Source organism: Ambystoma mexicanum, chromosome 6p (genome assembly GCF_040938575.1).
Source record: "Ambystoma mexicanum isolate Mex_15411 chromosome 6p, UKY_AmexF1_1, whole genome shotgun sequence".
NCBI lineage: Eukaryota > Metazoa > Chordata > Amphibia > Caudata > Ambystomatidae > Ambystoma > Ambystoma mexicanum.
In genome coordinates, this window is record NC_090935.1 from 612,287,874 (window position 1) to 612,313,653 (window position 25,780).

Sequence of the window (25,780 nt, forward strand, 5' to 3'; positions counted from 1 at the left end):
AACACCTGTGTATAGGCGCGTTATAAATGCCATATCATATCATATCATACCTCAGTTTGAGCAACACATATCCTGAGGGAGTGCACCTCATACACATCAACCATTATGTATCCATGAGTGACCTATCCATTTGATTTATTGTATTAATTAAAAAGCACTTGCTCAGAGTTTCTGTGGCTGTGCAAGCAAATATTAAATGATGAGTAGTTTCAATTACTCCAACAAGGGAACATAAAACAGCAATGGCGTAGCTCTCTTGGGGTACCATTCTGGGAACCCATAACTTCCCCTTATTCAAACTAGTTAAAACGTAATATTTTGAACATGTGATGCTTAGTTGGACAGGGGTTAATAGTCAGATATTTGGCAAGAGATCGCTTGGCTGGAATAATTTTAAAAATAGGGAAAGCTCACCTATTATGTTTTAAAGTCAACTGATCCCACTGGTAACCAACCGTTGACATGTTTTGTTGAACTATAATCGTAAGTGAATGGAAAATGTCAAAGCTATCTCATTTAAGATTTACATGGGTTAGCATGGCAAAGAATTGAGTTGAATACCAACATATATTGACACATTTAATCAGAAAAATAGCGTAGGGGAGTATGCTTACAACAGAATGATCAGCTTCCGCACAAATCTTACACAAAACAGTAAGTAGCATTATAGTGCCAAGCTTTTGGGAGATAAAAGGCCAGAACTAAGCAGATATGTTTCGAAAGGGGCTTTCTGTAGGTAGGCCGCAGGTCATCCATCATAGTATCATCTCCAGACTCTTCCTCCTGGTGGTATCATAGATGGACAAGATCCATGTAAAATACTGGGCACAACTTTGCCACAAAAAGGTTGATCAAAGGGCTGATAACAAGGCTGCCATAGCTGAGACTGAAACCTCAAAGTACAAACATAACTTGTGGCACAGCTTTGTTTAATAACCAAGTAATATTATAAGATTGAATATAAGATGAAATCTTACCTGGCGACTTGCCGATTCTATGTCTGCTGGAGCAACAGCACAGCTCAACTCACTGCTCTAACTGTTGGTGTTCCACAAGGCTCTGCCTTCGGTCTGCTCCTCTTTACACTAATCTCCTCCTTTAGGTTTTCGTACCAACTCTTCACTGACGCCACACAAATCCTCTTCTCTTTTCCTGAACTCTCCTCTGATCTTTCTATCAAAATTCCAACTGTCTCTCTGCCATTAAATATTGGATGACTTTGCACTCTCTGATGTTAAACTCAACCAAAACAGATGTGCTCTTCTTCCCTGCCAAATGCTTTCTCTCATCCTCTGCCTTTCCAGTTCCCACCTGACACTCTCCCCTACTCTTCATCAGCTAGAAACCTCAGCATCATTTATGACCCTTCTCACACCTCCTCTACTTTCATCTTCAAAACTGCAACAGAAGCTCGTCTCAACTTCCTAAATATTATGACAATCAGGCATTTCCTTCCTTTCAACACAGTCAAAAATCTCTTAACCACTCTTATCTTCTCGAAACTGGATTACTGTGGTAGCATTCTCTTTGGTCTGCCCAACTATGCTTTCTGACCTCTCGACAAGATCATTAACTTTGCTACCAGGATTCTCTTTGAACTCTCTCACTTCACAACTATGTCCTCATACCGTCACCAGGCTGGATAGCTGAAGATTGAAAACAGGGCTAGATTTACATTTCTTCTCCTGGATCAGAAATATGTCCACGGTAAGGCACCACTGTATCTAGCCTCTTCTATCCCACTTTACAAGCCTTCTCGTAATCCGAATTGGCCAAAATCTGCAAAAAGAATTCACTGACAGGCAGCTTTCACCGAAAGTGAGCCTGTCGGGAACTGCACATGTGTTCACTGTGCAGTGCACAATGAGGAGGGGGAACTCCAAGGCAGGCAAAAGTGAGCTAAGGATTGGTTTGGGGGGGAGGTTGCGTATATGTCTGTATATATGTGTGTATGTCATACATGTGTGTGGTTAGGAATGGTGGGCTTGTGTTTGTCGGAAAAGGGGTGCAGGACAGGGATGTCAGGGGAGGGGGCAGAGGAGATGACTGTGCCTGGGGGGGGAGTGTAACAGGGATGGTACTGATGTTGCAGGGATGTCCCACGCTTTTGAAATGGAGGGGCAAGGGGACATGGAAATAAAGAGATGGTTCCCCGTAGTGCCAAAATCGGTCCTGGGCAAACGGGATGCGATGAACTCAGCCTGCAGGGAAACAACATAAATCCTCGTCATATCCGCTCTGCCTCCTCGACTAACCTTGTGGCACCTGAGCTTCCTCTCACTTCCGCTCTTTCTCTCTTCTTGCTCCACTTACATGGAATTCTCTCCCCCAGACTTCTGAGAACCAGCCTATGTGCACTTAAAAATGTCTAATGTTGGTTGTCCTTAATTTGTGTATGTCCACTTACGTATTGTCCCCAGTGACTCTTCCATTTACTCCCCTCCACAATCAGAATATGCCTCAAACTCACCCCATTGCAAGAAGCTCAATGCTTCCCGTCAAATCAGATTCCTAATCTACTGTACATTCTTTTGCGATCAAAAAGTATTGTTTCTCCCATTATATAAATAAATATGTGTTTTCTTAGATTTTATTAAATATTATGGACAACTCTTGAGTCCAATGGGGTGGCCAGTCTAAGGTGGTCCCTAAGTCTTGCCTTAACCTCCATGTGGACTTCCACCTCTCTTACCCAGGCCTCCTATTCCCAAATGAGTCCAATTTCATCACACTACTGCCAGGTAACCCTATTGACTATAACTTTCCTAGAGATAACGGGAGGCCTAGTCAAGGGAGGGAGGGGATCCCCCTCCCAAGCACGGTGCTGGGATGCATGACAGGTGACCTTTTCCTTTCCTTACCTGTGCCGACGGTCTGGAGAACACCATGGGAACTGTGCCGCGGCGAGGGAAGGGGAGAAAGAGATAGAGCTGCAGCCGGGCTACTGCAGGGCTTGCTGTGCCACGAGATGCTGGGACAGCAACCCTGTGGGATGCAGAAAAAGGAAAGGATGCCACGGGAAGTGGCAGAATCAATGGTGTCGGCCCTACCACCACTAACCCACCAGGGATTATCATTTATAATAAAATCTCCACTAGGCGATCAGGGAAATCCACTAAATCACCAGTGGTTGTAGTATTAAAAGCCCAAGAGACCTGGGCTTCGCTTGGAAAAAAAGGGGAGGGATTTATTAGCCCTCTTTAAACCCTCTCACAGCCATTCCTGTCACACCCCCATAAGTTATGTAAGTGATTGTATGGGATAAGTAGCCAATTCTGGGAGGGAGTGGGTTATTTAAGGAAGTGTGTATAGGTGTAGGTTTGTTGGGTGAGGACAGAACATGATGGAGGGCGTGCGAGAGACCAGTGGTGGCGATAGCGTTTGGAGTGCAGAGGCTATTGTTAAGGAGGGGGTCGGTGGAGTGTTTGTGTGTGAGAGAGGAGAGTGTGAGTATTAGAGGTAGAGTAGGAGTAATGGCCGAGATGGATAGTAGTAGGAGCAGAAGTAGCAGTAGTAGTTGTTGGGATTAAAGGTAGGAGGTGGCGGGAGTAGTGAGGTAGTAGGGGGTGAGCGGGGCACCATATCCCCGGGTTCTGAAACAGTGAGAGCGGTGTGCAGAGCACCATATCCCTGAGGGTCTCAGAGCAATAAAGGTAGTAGAGCGGTAGTAGTACTAGCAGAATAGGAACAGTAGTGGAGGGAAAGTGGGAAGAGCGACCGTGAGTGGGAGAATTGGAGTAGCTATTGGCATTGAGTGAGATAGAAATTATAACAAGGGGAATAACCAGAGGTGGGAGAGTAGCTTGAGAGGAAGGAGGGGAAAGGAAACAACTGAGGTAGAGGGATAGTTGGAAGTACAAGAGGTAGTAAAGAATATGAGTGGGAAAGGAAGTAAGATCGAAGGGTGGAGGTGCAAAGGCGGAGTAAGAGATTGGAGGGACAGTGACATAGTGAGAGGAGAACAGTTGTTGAGATCAGTACAGTAAAGGGTCAGGTGCGAAAGGTTGTGAAAGGAGTGTGCATGACGCAGGGTGAAAGAAGGCACCATTCCCTATTCCCGGAGACTAACCAACGATAGGAGAGGGAAAGCTAGAAGTCCCCTAGGGAGGCAGGTAGCCAACAACTTAGGGAAAACACCTGTAGCGGTAGTCAGAGGAACAGATAGGTGGTACAGATCGGTAGTTTACTAACAACCTGGTAGGGATGTCTGGGGCTGGGAGGTGGTTCCCAGGCCCGGGGGAAGTTGAGAGAGTAAAGGGACAGGGCCGGGCCTAGCACCAATATTCCCATCCCATTAGGCCCTGAAGAATCATAAGAGAGAGAGAAACAGCCACTGTGTCAATTAAGTTCAATAAACACACTTGAACTTTTCCAAAGAGTCAGCGTGGTTATTTGTGGTGGGCCGCCCCATCACAGTAGTCTGTCAATAAAGTATCAATAAGGTATCAGCCATGTCTGCAATCCATTTCTCAATACGACAGTAAGAAGATGCACTAAAAAGCACTGAGATGTTTAGGCTCAGTCTACCCCCAGTGGGCCCTTCTTTAAGATTACAATGAGTATACCATGGGTCTGGGATGATAGCTGCTATGCTAAGTATTTTGTGCAGGGCTGGGAGATTCCATGTGATATTATTTTCGAATATTGAAGGCCACATTCTAAAAAGATGATTATTTTCAGCCGATTTGGTGCAGCCTTCAATATTAATTCATCTCACTTTTGGGGGGTTTCACCCCCCCCCCTCACGAACCTCCCTGCTAACACATCCCTCCCGCCCTCACCCTTTAAGTTAGGGAATTTCACTCTGAACCCCCCTTTTTTATACTTCATCCTCCCCGTCTTAACCTTTACTCTCTAACCCTCTCCCCATCTCCCCTCTCAAGCAGACATATACACATACACACAACCACAATCACACACACTTATTCGCCCACCGCCACCTTCCTTCCACACAGCAAACATTCCTGCTCCACCCACACACACACTTACACTTCCCTTCTCCCTCCCATGCTACAAACCCCTCAACATATACACACACAAGACACACACTTAGCTTCCTCACCTGTGGCTTCCATCTTCCGGGCCGGCAGTGCCTGTCAGCCCCTGAGCGCACTCGTGTCCAGCAGGGATGTGTCAGTTAGATTTAGAAAGACCACTCTGAGCGGTCTCAGAGCAGTCTTTCTAAATCAGTCTTTTAAATTTTCTAGAAAATTAAAATGACCATTTCACTTAATATCAGCGGGCGGTAGCACCACATAGTGGGATCAATTTTGAGAGTAGGTTACACAACACATACGGGCATGGGGATCTTGAAGGTTTTAAGGTGGGAATTATGTGTATAATATCCTAACCCAAAGCAAACAGTGCAAAATAGACACCCCTTCCTAATTGGAGATTTTGCCTAGTTTGCAAGCATGTTCGACTTGGAGTAGGATTTGCAAAACCATGTCTAGGACCTTTGTTTAGTTTATCAATTAGACTCCAGAACTGGCATCTAACATTTGAGACCACAAGCCAAACCTAATTTGTTTTTTTATAGTTGATTTTATAAACTGTTTTAGTCTTACTAATAAGAATGAAATGGGCATACAAAGGAGAATCTTTGCTATTCACTACATTTCGTGTGGATCTTTTACTGGCCTGGATCGCTAGATCATGAAAGGGATGCAATTTAATGGTGGTGTGTGGAGTATTTTTATCCACGCCACTGCGCCACACTGCACCCCTTTGTCAATGGGGAAAGAAAACTGCCAAAAATGGGGGCAATAACCCCTGTGCGCACTAAATCTGCAGAATTGCGCAGGAATCATTGATGTCATCTGTCATCTGTCACCTGAAACAAGACCAGAGAAGGGCCTAATCCGAAAATGCCCTTAAAAATTCTGTCATTTTCCCAGAGAATCATGGAAAGGAAAGTGTGCTGAAATCATGGATTCTCCAGGCAGTCAGAGGAATCCAGGTCTCACTGCCTGGCAGCTGCTTAAGGAAACTAGCTGTCAAACCCATTTAAAGGTGTTTCTTTTTCTGGAAGAAAATTGCAGAATCCACTATTTCAAGCATGTTTGTGAAGAGCTAATTCTTTTAAAATGTTTAAATCCTTTATAAACTATGCTTATATGTTATATTTGAAATGAAAAGACTTTAATGTCAAGGAGCCCAGTCTGGGACTAATCCACTATTGAATTCTGATCCGACAGCCTGGCCTGGGAAATATGACATCTCCGCTTGACACTTCCTTGAGAACAGGAAGGCTAATGGCTGTTGATGGTTCCTGCATAATGCCAGCAAACAACACAATGGGGCCGCATTAGACTTTTGTCTGCTGGCTGACCAAAGAACAAAAGACAGGCTGCGCATTGACCTCTGCCAGGAGGGACAGGATGTGGAGGAGGTTCTCAGTGAACTTCAAAGGACTGGACAGCTGCTGCCTAGAAAGGGGAGGTTACACAGAAGGACTTTGCTGTGAAATCCTTATTTTGATAAAAAATGTAAAACTCTTTAACTGAGCAACCTAAAGAGGGATAAATCTGAAACTTGGTAGACATTAAACTAATTTCAGCCTTGTGATTTGAAGACATTGAGGAAACTCGTACCATTTAAGGGACCAAAGTTATGAAAAATTTCTGATTGTGGCAAAACTATTAATGTTTCAAACTTACATGATCCACTGATAAGCGCCCAGACCCAGAGATGTATCAAATTAGAAATGATTAATCCAAAGTGTTATGGGTAAAATTGATAAAAATCCATAGAATGACCAATACAGCTCTCACAAAGATGGGAAGTGAATGTAAATGTATACAATCGAATATAAAGTATATGGGCCTCATTACGAGTCACCCGGTATGGAAATAACGGTGGCGGTAAACCCGCCGCCACCATTATTTCCATACTGGGTGATCTTGAGTCCTGCAGGCGGAGGTGTCATTCTCGCCAGGTCTGGCCTGGCGGGTTTAACACCGTCCGCTTGCAGGCGGACGTGGAAACACTGGCACCATCGCGGGATGGTGCCAGTGTTTCCATGGTCCCCATTCCCATTGAGTCCTACGGGACTCAATGGGAATGGGCATTTACCGAATTCCGCCTCCGGAATTCCAGGGTCACCGGGGTTGTAATCACGGAGGCGGAATGGTAATACGAGTCCGGCGGTAACCGAGCTGGAAAAACCAGCAGGTTACTGCCGGGCTCGTAATGAGGTCCAATGTGTGCAATTTTATGAGGGTACATAATGGTAGAAATGTACATTTGTGCAAAAGTATGTTTTGGGTCAAAATCCAGGTGGGAGTTCCTAAATCCTATCATAAAATGACAGCTCTGTTCAGGCTGCCAAACAAAACAAAGCACATGCCTGTAGCCACTCACAACCATGGGGGTGTGTTTTGAAGTTCTGACCATGCTGTAAACTTTGTAATGGATAAATATAGGTGTTTCACTACACATAGGGGGACTGCTTCCAGAACACACTGCTTCCAGAACCCATCCAGATGTCCGCGCAGCACCTTATTCCAGAACTTTTCATCTTGTAGCTGCTGCAGAATTCTTTGAAAGATCCAGATTTCTTTGCAGAATCCAGACTCTAGCATTGCAAAATTATTGCTAGCCTGACCCAATTTCAAACATCCCAAACCTGAAGGGATTTAATTCTGATTCAGCTTGGCTTGCTACCTTTATGGCTTGCCCGCTGAAAACTTGCATCCTGCTATCTACCGTGTCCAGTAACCAGAAGGGGCCCATCCAAATCCAGTCTGAGGTGCAGTCCAAATTGACCAGAACCGCCTTGCTGATCCAATCCCGCTAGAGGTGCCCTGCTGCCAGTAGACCAGATCCAATTCATTGACCAGAGCTGACGGTCCAATTTAATAACTTCTTCTGTAAGTATTAATGGGAAGAACAGTGACCCATAATATATTTGCATTGTATTATCCCTATCTCAACCCATCCCATCTTTAATTCAGAACTCCAGTATTGTTAGAATCCTTCTTGCACTGATTGTCTCACCTGTGTTCCAAAACCATAACTCCCTAGTGATTCTGGATAACTAAAGTAAATCCCAGGAAGAGGTAGAGTATCCACAATGGGACGGGTTACGCTGATCACGTGACTGTAAGATCCATATGTGGCATTCTCTTTTTCATAGTCGTAACATAGCGTAATCAAACACATCTGCCATTTTCAGAAGCGCAGTTCTGTTTTCATTTTCGGGTCTATTTTGCAAAAATGCCTCTCACTAAAACCTCTATAACTCCTTCAGTTTTAAAGATAGAAATGACATTTCAACTCTCACTGGTACCTAACATCCTTAGCTACATCCACAATTAAAACCCGCGGAACAGTGTATTTGACCCGTTTTTCTTCAATATCATATAGTAAAAGTTTGCCGCGGATTTGCAAAATTCACAAGTTTACACGTGTCTTTTCCCCATTTCAAAGTGCTTTTTCCATCCCATCCTGATATGAAGTGTGTACTGTTGTTTATCTTATAACTCATGTATGTTAGGACCTGATTAGTGCTGCTTTCCTTAGAATTTCTATCCATTTAAGCATTCTTGCACCCTTTTGCAGTATTTCACAAAGCCAGTTTTCATCTGTCAGTTTAAAAGTGTCATTTGGCCCAACGGTTTTCTCTCTGGTTGGGGAGGGAAGATTGCCTATAAACTTTAGACCTTGTCTTTTATTCCTGAATACCTGCTGGTTACTCACATTGGTGTAGGATTGCTCAATTGTATTTAAACAAAACTTTGCAGGGGGAATATTCACCTAAACGCTATCTGTGTGCAAAACAAACTGTTCATTTTCCCTGTGTTTTCTATTTTACCTCCTTATAAGTGAATTCAATTGCTTTGCTTATTTGTGAATTGTATTGTCACCCTTTGGTTAATTGCTGCCCCATATATATATATATATATATATATATATATATATATATATATATATATATATGCTGTTGAGATTTTCAGCCTTATTCCACATCTTCTCATTACTCTTTTTCCGCTTTCCTTTCGTGGTACCTCTTCCTTTTTACCCTTCCTTATCTTTCTTTTTATTTCCCCTGCTTTGTATTCAGGCTGCTGTGCACTTTGCACTTTATTGGTTATTCTTGCACTAGGCACTTTATTCTGTCCATATATACAGCCATTCATGACTTGAATTTTCCCGTTTTTTAACCCCATATGCATGATGAACTCCCTGAGTATATGTATACATTGTGATACTACTGACCATGAGATTTCATGCATTTAGCAAACGTATGGACCTAGCGCACTTTCTAAATTCAACTCGGTGGACTAATTATTGAGACAGTATGACTTAGCCGAGTATGCCAACAATAACGGCATTAGTTTTCTCTAATGGCCCATCATAAAGGGTTTTCATTTGACAGCGGCATTTGCTGTGGTTTTATCCATTGCATGTTTGTATTTTACACGCATTGTACACGCATAGTTTTCCGTCTCTTTTTTTAGTTCCCACTTTATTGAATTTTGCGGCTGTGCAGGCTATTTGTCAGTTTGAAATTGGTGATTGCTGATTGATATCATACAGTGTTGCATTTTATTTATTTGATGATACATCAAAGAACATGCTGCCATTTGCACATTCCAATATGGCCGCCAAGTGAATCATACATTGTATTGTTGTGTGTCTAGGTCCTCTCTATGCACTGTTACCATAGAGTTCAAGCGTTGCTTAAATGAGTCCTCCATCTATGTTCTCCCTACTTACGTGATCAAGCGGTCGGAGGTCCGCGAAACGCGTCGTTGTGCTCTTCAGGTTCACCTCTCTGATGCACTTTGATTAAATAAAGGACATTTGGTGCTAACTGTTTTTGCCGTCTGAGCCCTTCATTTGCTGACGACTGGATTTTCCTGATTCAGCTGCTTTGTGGAGTGCAATCCATTGGTTTTGCCCTGTTCCGGGCTGAACTTTCGTTTGGAAATATATATATATTTATATATATATATATAATAAACCTATGTGTGATTTGAATATTAAAATAAATAAATAAATATTTATTTACCTTTACAAACTAGCCTGATTCCTGGTTCAGTGTGACCTGGGGGGTATTTTGTGAAGGGTGTGATATGAGTGGTATATCGTTCAGAATATTGAACTTATTGACAAAAATAAAATAAGGGTTTCATTTGCGCAATACATGCAAGGCGAGACTTGGGTGTGTGCCTGATTGAAATCCCTTACAGGTGTGTCTGGAATTTCAGTCAGTCAGTCAAACAAGTTTATTCGGATGCAAAGATCCATCAAACATAAGAAACAATATCACATACATCCATAAAATATCACAATTCATAAATAATTCCTTAAAATCAAGTGCAAAAGACCATATCATACATTCTTGAATCGAACCACTATAAAAACAATTCCTCCAACATTCCACCATTTCATTAAGGACCTCCCTCTCCCTGGAGCCTCATCAGCCCCTTTCTAAAGTACATTGCTCTCTTCAGAAAAGAGAGCAGGGCCCAAGCAGTGCAAACAAGAGTCCGCACTCAAAAGAAATGTGAGTGCTACTTTATAGTGGCGGATCTCTGCCTTCTTTAGTGCAGGTATCAAAGGTACTCTTCGTATCCTTGCATATCCAATACAGAATAGCAATACATGAGCCAAGTCTTCACGCAGATGTTCACACACCGGACAACTAGCGGAGTCTGAAAACCCTTTCCAATTAGCTGTGTTCCCTTGCAGAAGGAGGCAGTCAAACCTTGCCATTGTTATTAGCCACCAATCTTTTTTGCGTGAACTCTAGGTTAAATATGGTTGAATCACAGAGGTCCTACTGATCATAGTATGAAATTGGCCAGATTTATTTCCATACTCTAAGAGTGTTCTCTTCCTCGAGACATCCTAACCCAACACAGATTTATGGCTGTTCCCCTCTGCCTTAGTTACTAATACAACAGGCGGGAAAAGAGCACTATGTTTGGCCTCCCCAAGGGCTTTGAAAATGTAGCCAAGCCAAGGAATCCTTTGCAATTTAGTTTGGATAGATGAATGTAATGTTGTGCTTTTGTTAATATCCAGCCCACCAATTTTTCAAAGGAGTTGCAATAGAGGTTCTTACCTATAGACGTTGAACCTACTAACGCCTACATCCACAAACGAACAAAGCCAAAGTCATGAAGCCAGAGCGCAATCTTGTGCAAAACCCGATTGTTCCATTTAATACTAATACATCTACTTTTAACCCTCAAAACTGTAGGAGCATCATTAAGTATAGAAATGTTTGTTGGATATTTCCAATTACAGGTTACAAGTTCTCATGACCATTTCCAAAGATGTTCTCTTCGGAAATAGCACAAGTGCACACGTATGACTGCGGCTACATTGGCAAATGACCAGGTGAAAGAGGCAGAAATATCTTCTTGCAATCTTCCCTTAAGCATTCCTTTTTGTTGTTGTAAAATCTGTTTTTATTTTCAAAACATTCTCAAACGTACATGTATGTTAATGTTAATGTTAAAGGATATTTGTACCGCGCACTATCACCACCGGAGTGGTCCCCTGACGCTCTATATCATGAAGCATCTTTACTGTATCGGGGCGGGCCCCATATATCAGAGTCTACCATTTAAAAAACAACATTGTGACTAAACTGGCCACCAACCTTTTTATTTTTCCCTTCTACCGCCCTCTAACCCCCTGACGTGCTCATACTTCAGTGATTTTTGTGATTTTCTTTGTGTGGTTTTTGAGGTTTTTGCTGGCACTGGCTTCATTTGTTGTAGGCTCCTTGTGGCAGAATCTTTAAAGTGGGTTATGATTGACAATATTCTGTTTTAACGGTAATGGATGTTCACCCCGGCCCGACTAGGTTCAATTCCTTTTTTCGATGGTTACCAGTTCGCTCCTATAACATGGGTGGGAGGGGGCTAGTAGTTGGGAGGGCTGGAGAGGAATAGAGGGTGGGGGGGGTTACTCATATGTATTGTTCCAGCAGTTCCCAGAATCGCCCACACCTTGCTGCGTCCACCATTGGTAGTAGGTGGGTGGGCTGGAGAGGAATGTGGTCCATTCTGCTGTAGTGGGTGGTGATCTTGTTTTCCAGTGTATGAGCAATCATTTGTGCGCCGTCAAGAGCATCAACCCCATAAATCTGCGCGTCAGTGCACCTGCGTGCCATTCAGTTCTATTTGTGCCAAATAGCATAGTGTTGGGTGCGTGTGCGATATCCGCCCCGCCTATATCTGAGATTTGCTTATGTACCATACACAAGAACGGGGTGAGAGCAGGGCATGACCATATCATGTGGCCCATGCTGCCTCTATTATCACAGCCTCTCCAGCATACAGCTGTGGGGGACCAGCCCATTCCATAAAGTTTGGTGTAATATAAGGTTGAATTATTTTGAATTGGATTTCCCTATTTTTGATGTTCAAAGAGACTGTCGGGTTAGCCGTAAAGTAGTCATATATGTTTGCGGTATCAATCAGTATGCCTAGATCTTCTGTCCATGTTGCCATCAGGGTGTGGTTTCTGCTCAAATTGTTAGGTAGCGTCATGTTATAAAATGTGCGTAGATGTGGGAAGGTAGTAAGATCTTGTTCCATCTCAAGCTCACACAGGACTGTGGGGTTCTGGCGAGTCGTTTCCGATGTATGTTTGAGGATTGCAGCCTGTATTGTGTGGTAGCAGAGCCAGTTGCCCTGTTCCAGCCCCAATATTGGCCGGCTGCTTAAAATTGCAGCAGGGTGTCCCCATCACAGTTATCCATGATCCTCACTTTAGCCCATTCTACGTCCTGTCTGGGGTGTACATTTTGTTTGAGCCCATATGTTAATATCGCCTGTACACTTGACCAAGATGGCGTTTTCTGAATTGGTAACCCTTGTGCAGATCGTACCCAGTGCCACTGTCTAATTGTTGGTCCCAGGATTGGGTGAGTCTTAAGTTGCGGCAGAAGTCTGGTCATAGGGATGGCCATAGTCTACATAGGGGTCAGTGGGAGCATCAGGGCAAGTTCCATGGCCATCCAGCTGGTGTTATCGCTTGTGTCCAGCCATCACTTTACCCAGCAGACCTGGGCTGCCTGGTAGTCTGCCGTCTGTTTTGCCTCAAGCAGTATACTGAGGCGGAGTCACGCTTTTGTACCCCTCCATATTCATTTTGCGATAGCCTTGTATAATTCTCTGAGCATTTTAGGCAAGGGACTGATGGGCAGCATCATGGTTAAGTAGACCAGCTTGGGTAATGAATTCATCTATAGGGCGTTGATCCTGTCTGTCAGGGAAAGGGCAAGAGTGTCCCACCTGCCCAAATCAGATTTGATCTTGTCTAGGACCTGTGGGTAGTTCAAATCTCAGAGCTTGCCGAGGATAGCGCTTATGTTGATCCCTAGGTATTTGATATGATGAGTTTGCAATGTAAAAGGAGCAACCCCGCCAGGGTCCCATGGGATATCTGCACTTAGTGTTAGGACCTCCAATTTTCTCCATTTCATCTTGTAACCTGCCATTGGGCCGAATTTCTGGAGTAGGGCCCGTATGTATGGCAGAGAGTAGGGCATTTGCTTATGTATAACAGAAGATCGCCTGCATACAAGGAGACGCAGTGTTCCTCGTGCCCTGATATATGCCTGTCTATCTGTGTTCATTGCGAAGTTTGATGGCTATTCGCTCAATAGAGAGCACATACAGAAAAGGCGATAAAGGGTATCCCTGTCTTGTTCCAGATTGGAGATTGAACGGGGGGAGGCTATGCCATTGGTGATTACTGATCCTGTGGGGCCGGTGTATAGCAATTTGATCAGCTGTAATAGGTATGGGGGGAGGCCGTATCTGGCTAGGGCGAGGAACATAAAATTCCATTACACTTTGTTGAACGCTTTTTCTGCGTCTACTGTGAGGACCATGTCCTCCGGGTCTCTGTCGCCGGCCAGAATATGTAGTAGTCTGCACTTCAGTGCCTATTGCGGATAAACCCTGTTTGGTCTTTGTGGTTCAGGCATGAGAGAATCCCTTCTATCCATTGTGCCAGACATTTCACTAGTATCTTATCGTCTGCGTTAATCAGCGACATTGGCTGGTATGAGCTGCATATTTCTGGATCTCAGCCACTTTTATGGAATACTATTATACTTGCCGCTAACATTGATCGGGGAAGTTGTCTTTGGTTTATTGCCTCTTTAAATACTGCTTCTAGTTTGGGGGTTATTGTTTCACTCATAGATTTATAGAGGTCGATGGAGATCCCGGCTGGTCCTGATGCTTTCCCTGGGGAGAGCGAAGAGATTGCATGTTTATTTATACTGTTGTAATGGGGGCGTTTAGTTCATCTACACGATCTCCGGGTATTTGTGGTAGTGTCAGTGAGTCAAGAAACGCGGTCATGTTTTGAGTTGAGCAGGTGTCTAATGCTGTATATAATTCTTGGTAGCATTCTGCAAATCGGTTGTTGATTTGGTCGCCTCCTACTAGTAATTGGCCGCTGGCATCTCTAATGGAGACAATCGTTTGTGCTGCCTGTTTTTGTTTAAGTGTAGTGCCATCATATGTAGCTGTCAATCGCTTCCAGATAGTATGCCTGTGACCAGCTCATGAAGGATTTCTGTACTCTTGCAGCAGAGAGTTGCTTAATTTCCGCTCTTAATTTTCTAAGCTGGGGTTGAAGTTGACTGTCCCTGGTCTGTTTGTGTCGCGTTTCTATTGTGCTGAGTTCCCTCGTCAATTGGGCTTCTGTCTCCCCCCATGCCTTGAGTTTATGCGACCACCAAGATATTCATTGGCCTCTTAGGGATTGGCCTCTTAGGAAGGCCTTGAAAGAGTCCCAGCACTTATGGTGTGAGTATCCCAGGGCAAGGTTTGATTCCCAGAAGAGGTCTGAGTCTACTTGTAGATGGTCGTTAAGATCTGGGTATTTGAGCATGCGTAGCTTTAGGCGCCATGTCAGGGTTTTGCGTATTGTGTCTGGGAGTGCTATGTGTAGGTGTACTGAGGCATGATCTGAAAAGGTGGTTGGGAGTATCGTGCAGTCCGTGGCTATATTTACAATGTTGACGGGGGCCATCCAGTAATCTATTCTACAATAGCTGAGGTGTCGATGAGAATAGACTGTATAGTCCCGATGGTTCACATGTACGTGTCGCCAAAGATGTCTTTCAGTCGTAAATCTTTCATCAGCTCTTGGAGGGCTATTTGTTTCCTGTGAGTTGTTTGGTTGCCGGTAGTGGTGCTCTCACGGTCTGTGATAGAGTCCAGGGTGACGTTTAAGTCTCCTCCCACTATGGTTATGTTCCCCATGTATTGCGCGCAGGTTGCAAATGTGCGTGTAAAGAAGGACGGGGTGTCAGTCATGGGGTGGGATGTTTAGTAGTGTGATAGGGTGGTGGTGTACCCGGCCCTGGATCAGAACATACCTCACCTCCTCATCGCTGCAGATATTCTGTACATGCATCTGGACCTGCCTATGAATAAGAATAGAAACCCCCCTTTTCCCTTGACATGGTGAGTGGGCTGCCGTTCCTACCCACCAGCGCTCTAGTTTTTTTAATTCAATTTCATTTAAATGGGTTTCCTGCAAAAATACAATGTCCCCTTGGAGGTCTCTCAGAAGGTTCATCATTCGCCTACGGTTTATGGGGTGCCCCAACCCTTGGATATTACGGCTTATCAGTGTAATCTGAGCCACTGTACGTTAATGTGGGTAGCCTTGTCGCCTGTATTGTTGTGTTTGTAATGTTTGAGCACATCAGAAATTTTATTCCCCGACCAATTGTCAGAACAGGAACATGTACAGAAAAATAACTATAAACATAAACATGAGAATACACTGGAACATTGGGAGGGCCAACCATACGGCACCTACCCATTACTTGGCCTAGAAGCCCATATATGGGTTTTATGGGTGCAGACCATATGGTCCCTGCCCTTCCCGACATATTGTGGTCTTAGGGTTCATCTGCCAGACAAATGCTGGCCGCCGGTGACGAAGGTTGCATCTGTGTGGTACCCTTCACTTATCACCATGGTGTGCGCCTAATGTGCAGTCTATTTCTGCTGCAAGGAGGATTGTGGTGCTCAACATGTAGCATCCATCGTCTTGTTTGCTTTCTGCAGCTTATTGACCGTGGGGTGATCCTTAGGTTCTTTCAATGTGTCGCTCCTGTGTGTGTGGGAGTTTTGTAGGAGCAGGGGTCTTCCCTTGATAGCCTTCATTGTCTACAAGTCTTATTACTGTGCTGGGTTGTCCCCACCTTCACCCATTTGTTTTTTTCCATCCGGGCCCTCTGCATGTTCTTTTCCATTTCCCCCAGGTTTGTTGTCGACCTGAGCGGCGTGAGGGGGAGCGGTTTGTTCGTTTGGGTTCTGCGGTTCACCGTACAAAGTCTGTTGTCACTAGGTTCTGCTGTTGCAGGAAGCGCCATGCTGTCTCTGGGTCCTCAAAGGAGTGCCACTGCCTGTCTAGCTGGATGCACCAAATTGCCGGGAATTTAAAATAGTGCCTGTGATCAGTGGACTTTAGAGCCTTGAAGATTGGGTTGAGGGCCTTTCGTCTTCTAGACACTTCCATTGAGTAGTCATTGTATATCCTAAAATCCGCTTCCTCTATTTGTACTGGGGTCGCATCTCTGTAGACCTTTCGGATGACCATCTTAAGTTGAAAATTCCGTAGCCTCATTGTAATTATGCGCAGGAGCTCCCTCTGGGGTGGTTTGGGGATGGGAGCTCGGTGGACTCTTGATGAGCATATTCAGTTCACTATGGGAGAGTAATGTCAGCTTACCGTTCACCCACAGGTGCGTTTCAGAAGGTCATCATCGCAGGCGGGCACAGTTTTCGTGTAAATCGTGTGCACATTTAACCATGGTTCATTTTCAGTGTACGCGACTTGCTTCTAAGAACAGGAGAGGGGTTATGGACCCAGCACACCTGAGTACACTCCGATCTCCCTCAACCAATCATATCATTATCCCGTTGGAAATTAGTTCATGCAGAGCGCTCAGTGCCACCACTTGTCCTGTTGGGGTTCACATGGACCCTTAAAAAATCTTTCAGCACCTGTGCAATTCCCCCTCACGCTGTAAGGGTGCATAGACATTGACATTAACACATTAGTGCTCATCATGGAAATGCCTGCAGTGTTACATTAAAGCGTAAGAGGTTTACGCATGCTTCTGTGACGTTTCACTGCAAAGGGTGATCTTCAATTACTTCTGAGGTGGAGCCGGGGTTTGGATTGAAATGTATGATCCCACCGCTGCCACCTTCTCCACCTGACAGATGTAGGAACATCTCCGCAAACATTTGATTTTGATGCTGGCGGAGTTGCTATGGATTTCAATGAAATCCAACAGCTTTTTGAACATGCAAAAAGTAGGAGGATTCTATATTAGTACCCGGCGAGGGCGCAATCAAAATGAAAGGACCATTCTGATTGGCCTTCGCCGGGGCATTACCCGGCTGGGAATCTCTCGGATTCACGCCTCTGGCCCCGGCAGGGGGCGTGGTAGCCCCTCCGGGCCTTCACACGGCTGGAGTCCACCTTCGTCCCCCGCCAGGGATTCAGGTATGTTTTTTTTTGTACTCCCCCCTCCTCGCCCTCCCACCCCAACTTACCTTCTGTCTGCTTTGTCTCCAGGGGGGGACGAGGGCAGCCTCCAGCCGTGTGGAGACTCGGAGCGGGAATCCACGTGGCTGGAGGCTTCCATCGTACCCCACCGGGGACTCAGGTATGTTTTTTTTCATTTTTTTTTCCCATCCCTTCATACCACCCTCCCAACCCCACTTACCTTCTTCTCTTTATTTCTTCGGGAGCGAATGCGCTGGGAACAGAAGTGTTTCCAATGCGTCTGCTCCCGATGGCCGCCATGGAAAAGGAAAACAGACTCCCTTTTCCCTTTCCCGGCGGCCATTTTCTTGGTCATTTTTTTTTTTCTTTCCCGAAACGCCGCAGTGTTTGAGGACAAAAAAATAATGCTTTTAGTGCTCCGGTCACGGAGATCTTGCGGGCCGGGCTACTAATAGCTATATGCCCCACATGGTGGGGGCATTACCAACTCTGGTAATGCCCCAGGGCCTTCGTTAAGGCCCTTGCTTCGCTCGGGCCTATAACTATGGGCCCCGGGGCATTATCTGAGTCGGTAATGCCTCCGCCGCTCAGGGGGATATAGCTTGAATTTGAATTTTGAATTTTGAAGCACTTGTAAATACGCACACAATGAACTAAATCGTATCCTGGCACAGATGGAACAAAACAATGAAAAACAGAGGGCCGAGAGGACCGACTGAATCTATTAAATACAACACAGACTAAAAAATAATCCAAGATCGTAAGTTTATTTAAAAAGATATGTTTTGAGACCTGCTCTAAAACTCATCAAAGAGTTAGCTTGTCTTAGGTATAACGGGAGACTATTCCACAATCTGGGTCCAGTCACTGAGAAGCACCGGTCTCCTCTAGAACTGCACTTCATCTTAGGAATTACAAGGAGTTGATCCTCCGACCTAAGAGTATGGGTGGGTTGGTATTGTTTGCTTAAGTAAGACATGTATCGTTTGCTTAAGTAATACATGTAAATACACCATGCCATGCATGTACATGGTGGGAGGCATTTTTGGTGCAGTTTGCAAATGGCGCATATGTCACATGCAAACACAGGTCTGCCCTAATTTCTGGGTTACATTACCAACTATGCGGAAAACTGATCAATATTGTGTGGAGGGGTGTATATGCATGGAAGGGCCCGCGTTTGCGGTCTCCTCTGTGCAATATCTGTGTACTTTAAAAGTGAGAGCAAAGCTGTAATTTACACAAGCATGCAGAGTGCGGGTGATGGCGGTCTTGTTCAACAACGTCTTCCATACCGCTACATTACACAGCGCTGCTTAGGGTTCCCGCTTGGCAACAATGTATTCATCTTGGTTACACCCTAACATATAGACGCATTGGAACACTCATCTTCCTTCGCGCTTTTGTACACTTATCTCACTCTTCCTTTTTAAATCCATGGAGCAGGCGCCATATGCCGGTGTCTCTATGGACACTCTACTGGACTATTTTAAATAAAGAACAGTTGGAGTCTCTTTTGGGAGATCAGTTTGCTTGCAGCCATCCTGCTTAGACTAGGCTGCACCTCTATGGAGATCTCAATATTCGAGAGATCGGTTTTCAGAGCATTGTTCTCCTATTTTCTAGGGCATGGGTGACCTTCCGTGGGAGGACCTATTCTTTTTAGGGTGTAGTTGGAAACCTGTGGAGGACCAGTTCAATTAAGGGGCAGCTAGAACATGGTCGACCCACGTGGAAGGACTAGCTCATATCCTGTTTTAGGCCATGGAGTGGAGTAGCAGACGCCTCTCCTTTGGGGCACGGAACTAAGAAGCTTGTAGGTAAAACCTAGGACAGCGCCGGTTCTGCCCCTCACAAGAAGAATGCGGCAGGCTTATTAAGGAGCATGGTTCTCTCAGCAGACATTTACAACGCAGTTGCCCGAACAGAAGCAAATATTTCCTGTTCACGTTTATATCTGCATGGGTTTCAGATCAGGCGTGGCCTCCGCATAATCTGCTCTATGTTTTTATTCCAGGAAAACAGACTGACATGTATGTTTATGGCATGATGAGCACTGCGAAAGAAATTAAAACAGCATAGGAACTTCTATAGACCCAGCATCCCTTCACATCTAGGAGACACGAAGCCACGGGCTTTCAGTAAAGAGGTATGCAATGTCGGAATGATTTCTAATACAGGCAAAACAGTATGTGTGCACATCTGAAAACCGCCCAGAGGTCGAAATCAGGGGGCTCAGATTCAGGGGGGAGTGCCCTGTGATCAAATCATTATAGATTCTGATATGCTTCTATAAGAAGAAATTCAATAACAACTGCCGACCAGGTGCATGATCATATAGAAAAATGCACACAAAATGTACAACTACTGCTAACCAAGGACAACGTTTAAAAAAAGAAAACAATTAAATGGAGGGGAGCGCCAAATCGGTCCCCTCCATGCAATTTTCATTAATTCCAAAACGTAACGTAGTAGAAAAAAAAGGTAAATTAGGAATCCATTGGTATTACGCCTGCATGAAAATGTCATGCTGGTGTGAAGCCAAAGGTTTTTGCGGATATGCAAGGTGGCATATGTCCCGCTGCGTGACTCCACCCTGCCTGCAGAAACAATGAGAATCCCCCTGAGGATTCAAAAGTGTTAAAGCACGTCTGTGTCTAGCACCTTTTTCTTTATAAATCTGTTTATTATTTTCAATAAAACCACATAAGAAACATCAATGGTCGCTCGAGCTTGGTTACAGCATATCAATAATATCAGACAATGCATAGAATACATAAGTATCCCCGGCTAGCAGGGAGAGGATGGTGCCAGGCTACAGTTCCTTCGATGTGTGGAGTGATGTCCACCCACTAGGGCAGTTCATATTCACTTCTCACACAGTACCCGTCCATCTCCCCCAGACCTTCTGAAACTTCCCGGGGCAACGCCTGGCATTATATATTAGCTTTTCAAGGGACGCACATCTGTTCACCTCATTGGCCCGGAGGCTGAGGCTTAGTCTTTCCACAGAGCCCCACGTTGCAGCTGTAAGTCTCTTCCCCAGCCCCAGTGCCACAGCGAGAAATGTCTTTTCATGTCTGGTGAATTCCACCACTCACCAGATTCCCAGTGTCACCAGTTTCAGGTCCTGTGGAACTGAAGACCCCAACACCCCAGATATCTTACAGATGCACCTCCGCCAGAAGTCCTGAATTAAGTCACAGCTCCACACCATGTGGAAGAAGCTACCTTCTGCCATCCCGCATCTCAGGCATAACCCATTGTCCACTACCCCCCACCTTGCCATTGCCGTAGTAATATGCCTGATGTAGTATTTTGTATTACATTAAGCGAAGCCTGGCATCTATTCCGTTGTCCTGTGTGAACAATAAATGCTTCCACCCACTCCTCGGGCTACAATGTACCCACCTCTCTCTCCCATTTCTCTTTAAACTGGGACAACTTCTGGGCCCGAAAGCCATGAGGACATGGTATAGCATGGAGGTGACCTTAGTTGGAATTCGTTTTGGGAGAATATTAGCCTCTGGGGGGAGCAGTTTAGGACCTCCTCCAACACGGGAAACTAAGAGCCAATGGCACGCGTTAATTGCAGGTGTCTGTAGTAGTCCTTATTGGGCAGTTTAAACTTCTCCTGCAGAACCCCAAATGCCAGAAGATCCCCCTCCTGTACTATGTCCACAAGGGTGCTAATCCCTTGTACCTCCGAGTTCACAAAGTGACCCATTTTCAGGACCTTGCGGTTATGCCCTTTGCTCCAGAGTGGCTGGTCCAGTGTTTGTCTCCCACCCCAGCCTATGTGGTGATGAACTTCTAGCCAGGTTTGACGAATGTGTTGCATCATCTCCGGGAGTTCCACAGTCCCCTTCCCGTCTCTGTATAGTACGTGCAGGGGTGTAGGTCCCATTCTCCTTTTCTCCCATCCCTATGTGTGGGAGCCCAGGGTCACCATGAAGCCAGTCGTTCACCAACCCCAATTGTGTCATCCAGTAATAGGTGCAGAGACTGGGCAGACCAATTCCCCCCTCCCAAACTGAGCGCTGCAGGGTTTTGAGAGCAATGCAGGGTTGTTCCCCCCGCCCCCAGAGTTGTCCCCGGAGGATGCCATCAATAGATGTAAAGATCACCTTGGGGATGGGAAGTGGGGTGTTCTGGAGGATGTAGAGGAATCTCGGGAACATCTTAAAGAGTGCCGCCTTACCCATTAGCATTAGTGGGAGGGATTGCCAGTGGATCACATCGGCTGAGAATCTTTCTATCACCGGTTGTAGGTTGAGGCGTAGGAAGCCGCCTGGGTCTGGGTCTATTCAGATGCCTAAATATTTGAAGTCAGAGACCAAATCGAGTATGGGCACTGTCTGGGGATGGCCCTATATTCCCCACAAAAGAGGAGAGAGGACTGTCTTTTGTTTGTTCACCCTAAGTCCACAGAACCTCTGGTATTCTGTGACGATATGTGTCACCACAGGGCAGGAGGTCACATAACTACTTAAATAGATAAGGAGATTGTCTGCATAGAGCCAGACCCGGTCTTCCCCCCAGCCGCCATGGCCATGTCAATCCCGACCATTCCTCTGCCGCCCTAGGTTTTATCGCCAGCGGCTCTACGGCAAGCGTAAAAAGCAGGGGGGAGAAGGGACAGCCCTATCTGGTCCCCTGACACAATGCGAAAGCCCTGGAGACACCCCATTCACCTGCACCACTGCTTCAGGAGAATAATACAGGAGTCTGACCCAAGACATACATCTATCCCCAGATCCCATATGGCCCATCATGTCCCCATAAGGCATCCCACCCTACCGAATCGAATGCCTTCTCAAACTCCACGGCTAACAGTGCTACTGGGTCTGATATCGCTGAGGCCTGGTCAATGGCAAACTGCACCCTGAGCAGATTCATCCAAGTGGACCTGGAAGGCATGAATCCACATTGGTCTGGGTGTATCAGGGAGTCTATCAAACCTAGTAGCCTGTAGGCTAAGACCCATGCCAGGACCTTAGTCTCTCCATTAATTAGCGATATTGGCCTGTAGGAGGCACAGAGGTTTGGTGGTTTCCCAGGTTTAGGGATAACTACAATACATGCCTTCCTGAGGTCTGGGAGGAGTTGCCCGCTCTTTCTGCTTTCTATGAAAATACAGTGCATATACCCTATCAATGGTTCACCTAGTCGATTACAGGTTTTCACCAGAAAACCGTTGGGTCCCAGGGTCTTGCCAGACTGGAGCTGGGACAGTGCTGCTGCCACCTCCTTCACTGTGATTTCGGCCTCGAGATCCAGCATCTACTATTCCGAGAAGCGGGGGATCGTTATCGAGTAGAGGATATTTGATCCGTCCTTCTCGATTGCTAGCGCCTGGGGGGAGTAGAGGTCTTAATAGAAGATCGCGAATGCCCAAGCCATGTCTGAGTCTTCTGTTATCATCCCTCCCCCGGCGTCCTGTATGGCTCGTACTTGTCCCTTACACCTGTCCTGTCTTTTCAGCAAGGCCAAGGTTTTCCCAGCCTTGTCTCCCATTTCGTGTATTTGGCTACGTACCGTCCAATGGGCTACCCATGCATTGTCTAGTGCCACGTTTTTTAAGGCCTCCTGCACTGAGACTAGAACTTCTCGTGAAGCTGGGACCCCGACTCGAGGAACTCCTCCTCCTTCCTTAACGCCAGCTCCTCTGCCTCCTGTATTGGACGGGCATGTTTTTGACGGTGCGCCGACACAAGAGAGAGAGCCTCCCCTCGAAGAACCGCCTTGTAGCTTTCCCATAGTGTGATTGGGCTGTCAACTGAGCCCTCGTTTAGAGCAAAATATTCCACCATCCTATTGGATAGACCCTCCATCACCTCCAGCATAGCCAAGTAGTATGCGTTGAGGCACCAGGCTATGCTAGGTTTCTTTTGCCCATCTTTCAATACCATGACTAGGGGTAGTGAGCCGAGATGCCTCTCGCCAGAACTTTCGCAGACAACAACTTGTGTGCCATGCACTGTGGGGCAAAGAAGTAATCTATCCTGGATAGAGACTTGTGTGCATTGGAGAAGAACGAGAACCCAGATTCTGCGCCATGTAGTGCCCTCCATGCGTCCACCAGTCCCAGCATGATCATGAAAGAGTGTAGCTTGGTTGGGAGGTTGAGGTTTCTTTTGCCCGTGTGTGATCTGTCCCTACCCATTTCCATGACTTCGTTGAAGTCCCCCCACAGCACCTACATGTCCGCTTGGTCAGTCATTATTGTCATTTGGAGATCATTCAGGAGTTCAAGCGTGAGGGGCGGGGTTGCGTATACTGCCACGATACCCCAACTATTCCCCCACATATCCCCGGTTACCACCACAAACTGCCCTCTCGAGTCTGCCTGCACCATCCTCAGTTGAAATGGTACCGTCTTGTGTATGAGAACCATCATCCCCCTTGCCCCTCTCAAGAAACCTGCATTATAGACCAGTGCGTAATTGGACCTCTTGAAGTACCTGAATTCTGTGCCGACCAAATGTGTTTCTGTTAGGAGGGCAATGTCCGGTGAATGCCTGTTGAGGAATTGGAGTGCCAATCTCTGTTTAATGCTGGAGCCTAGCCCATTGACCTTCCATGTCAACAGAGATACCCCCCATCATGTGCCATTGGAATCCCAGAGATGTGTCTTGTGTGCCCTGTGGGGTAGTGTCTTTACCCCTATTCCTGGGGCTCCCAAGCCAACCCACACACCCTCTGCCAGTCGGTGTAGTATATGCCTGTGCTGTCCACCCTGCCTCCCTGGTGAGCTAAGCGACCAGCGAAACTGAACTGTAAGAAAGAACACCCCTATGCCCCCACCCTGTGCCTCCCCCCAACCAGAAGCACCTGTCGCCCTGATTCCACATCAAGCGGACGTGAGGTAGACCAGTTCAACCCAACTCTTAAGCCCCAATCAGCAAGCTTTGATACTGACCAGTATCCCACCTCCCCACACTTCCTCAACACAAACCAGCTCAACCCAACTCGTGAAACCACAAACTGTAGTGCGAGCCAGCATACCCCAACCCCACACTCCTCCCATTAACTGTAGAACACCCCCCACCCTGCACTTCCCCCAAAGAGAAGTACCTGTCGCCCGAACCTACATAAACCATGAAAACATGTTTGGGGTTGCCTCCAAGATCCAGCCTAGCTCTTCCTAGTCCCCTGCCAGGGGACGCTTCATAAAGGATTCCTATCAGTAGCAGTCTTGAACCTCAGAATGTCCCTTGGGCTCCTTCCATCGCTTAACTTCACTCAACTTCGTCAATGCGCGATTTCTGCATGTCAAACAAGATTGGAGACATCTCCATGCAGTCACCCCAAATGGGGCGATTCATTGGTGTCCCTGAGCGTGGGCCGGAGAGGATATGTGTCTCCAGCCAGTCCCAGGCTTCCTTTTAAGCATTGCTGGAAATAAGAGTGCATACTTGATGTTGAGTGACATTAGCTTCTTCTTCACCGAGTCAAAGGACTGTCTCGGTCTAGGTACTTCCCTCGTGAAGTCTGGTAAAAGGCCAATTCGGTTACCATTGTAAGTGATCGGGCCCGTCACCCTTGCCATTTGTAGAAGTGTGTCTCGGTCGCTGTAGTTTAGGAGGCACACTATCACTGTGCATGGGGGGAACCAGTCACAGAACGTCTCGTTGGGATAGCTCCATACAGTGTCCCTCCTCCCTCTCCGGAAGCCCAAGTATGCAGAGGTTATTGCGATGGGACCCACCTTCATTATACTCTGCGCGATTCTTCAGGGTGACAAGTTTCTGTGACATCTTCGCCAGCTGAACCTCCATCTTTATAAGTGCATCCTCACTGTCCAATATGCGCTGCTCTGTCTCTCCCACCCGTGAAGTTAAATTGTGCAGATCTTGCTGTAGTAAGGAGACCTCTGAGGCCGAACCATCAATTGTGGTTTCAACTGAAGACCTGGAATCACCTATGGCGGCCATAATGTCTGAGAGTGATATATTCTGCCCCTCTCTAGTATTTTTCCTACCTGCAGTCACCTGCTCCTGTGCTGCGGAAGAGGGTGTAGGGACCCTTGTTGTGTAGCGGTCCATTTTATTCTGCACAGTCCCTTTCCGGGGCGTGACTTTCATCAAATCCACGTCCCAAGCATACAGCCGCTGCCTTTAACCCTCCAGATTCTCCTCACCTCTTGTAGGCAATCGGCACCACACTCCGTGTTTTCACATGCGGCAGAAGGTAGCGGAGTTCCTAAGTGTAGAGGCAGGTCAGTGGGTGCAACCAGCGCAAATCACCAGCCTAAAGTTTT

The 25,780-nt window shown here is 46.1% G+C and overlaps 1 protein-coding gene across 2 annotated transcripts in view; it reads right to left on the reverse strand.

Moving 5' to 3' along the window:
• ANKDD1B (ankyrin repeat and death domain containing 1B) overlaps positions 1-25,780 on the reverse strand; it is a 679,018-nt gene that overhangs the window by 411,350 nt on the left and 241,888 nt on the right. The window lies entirely within an intron of this gene.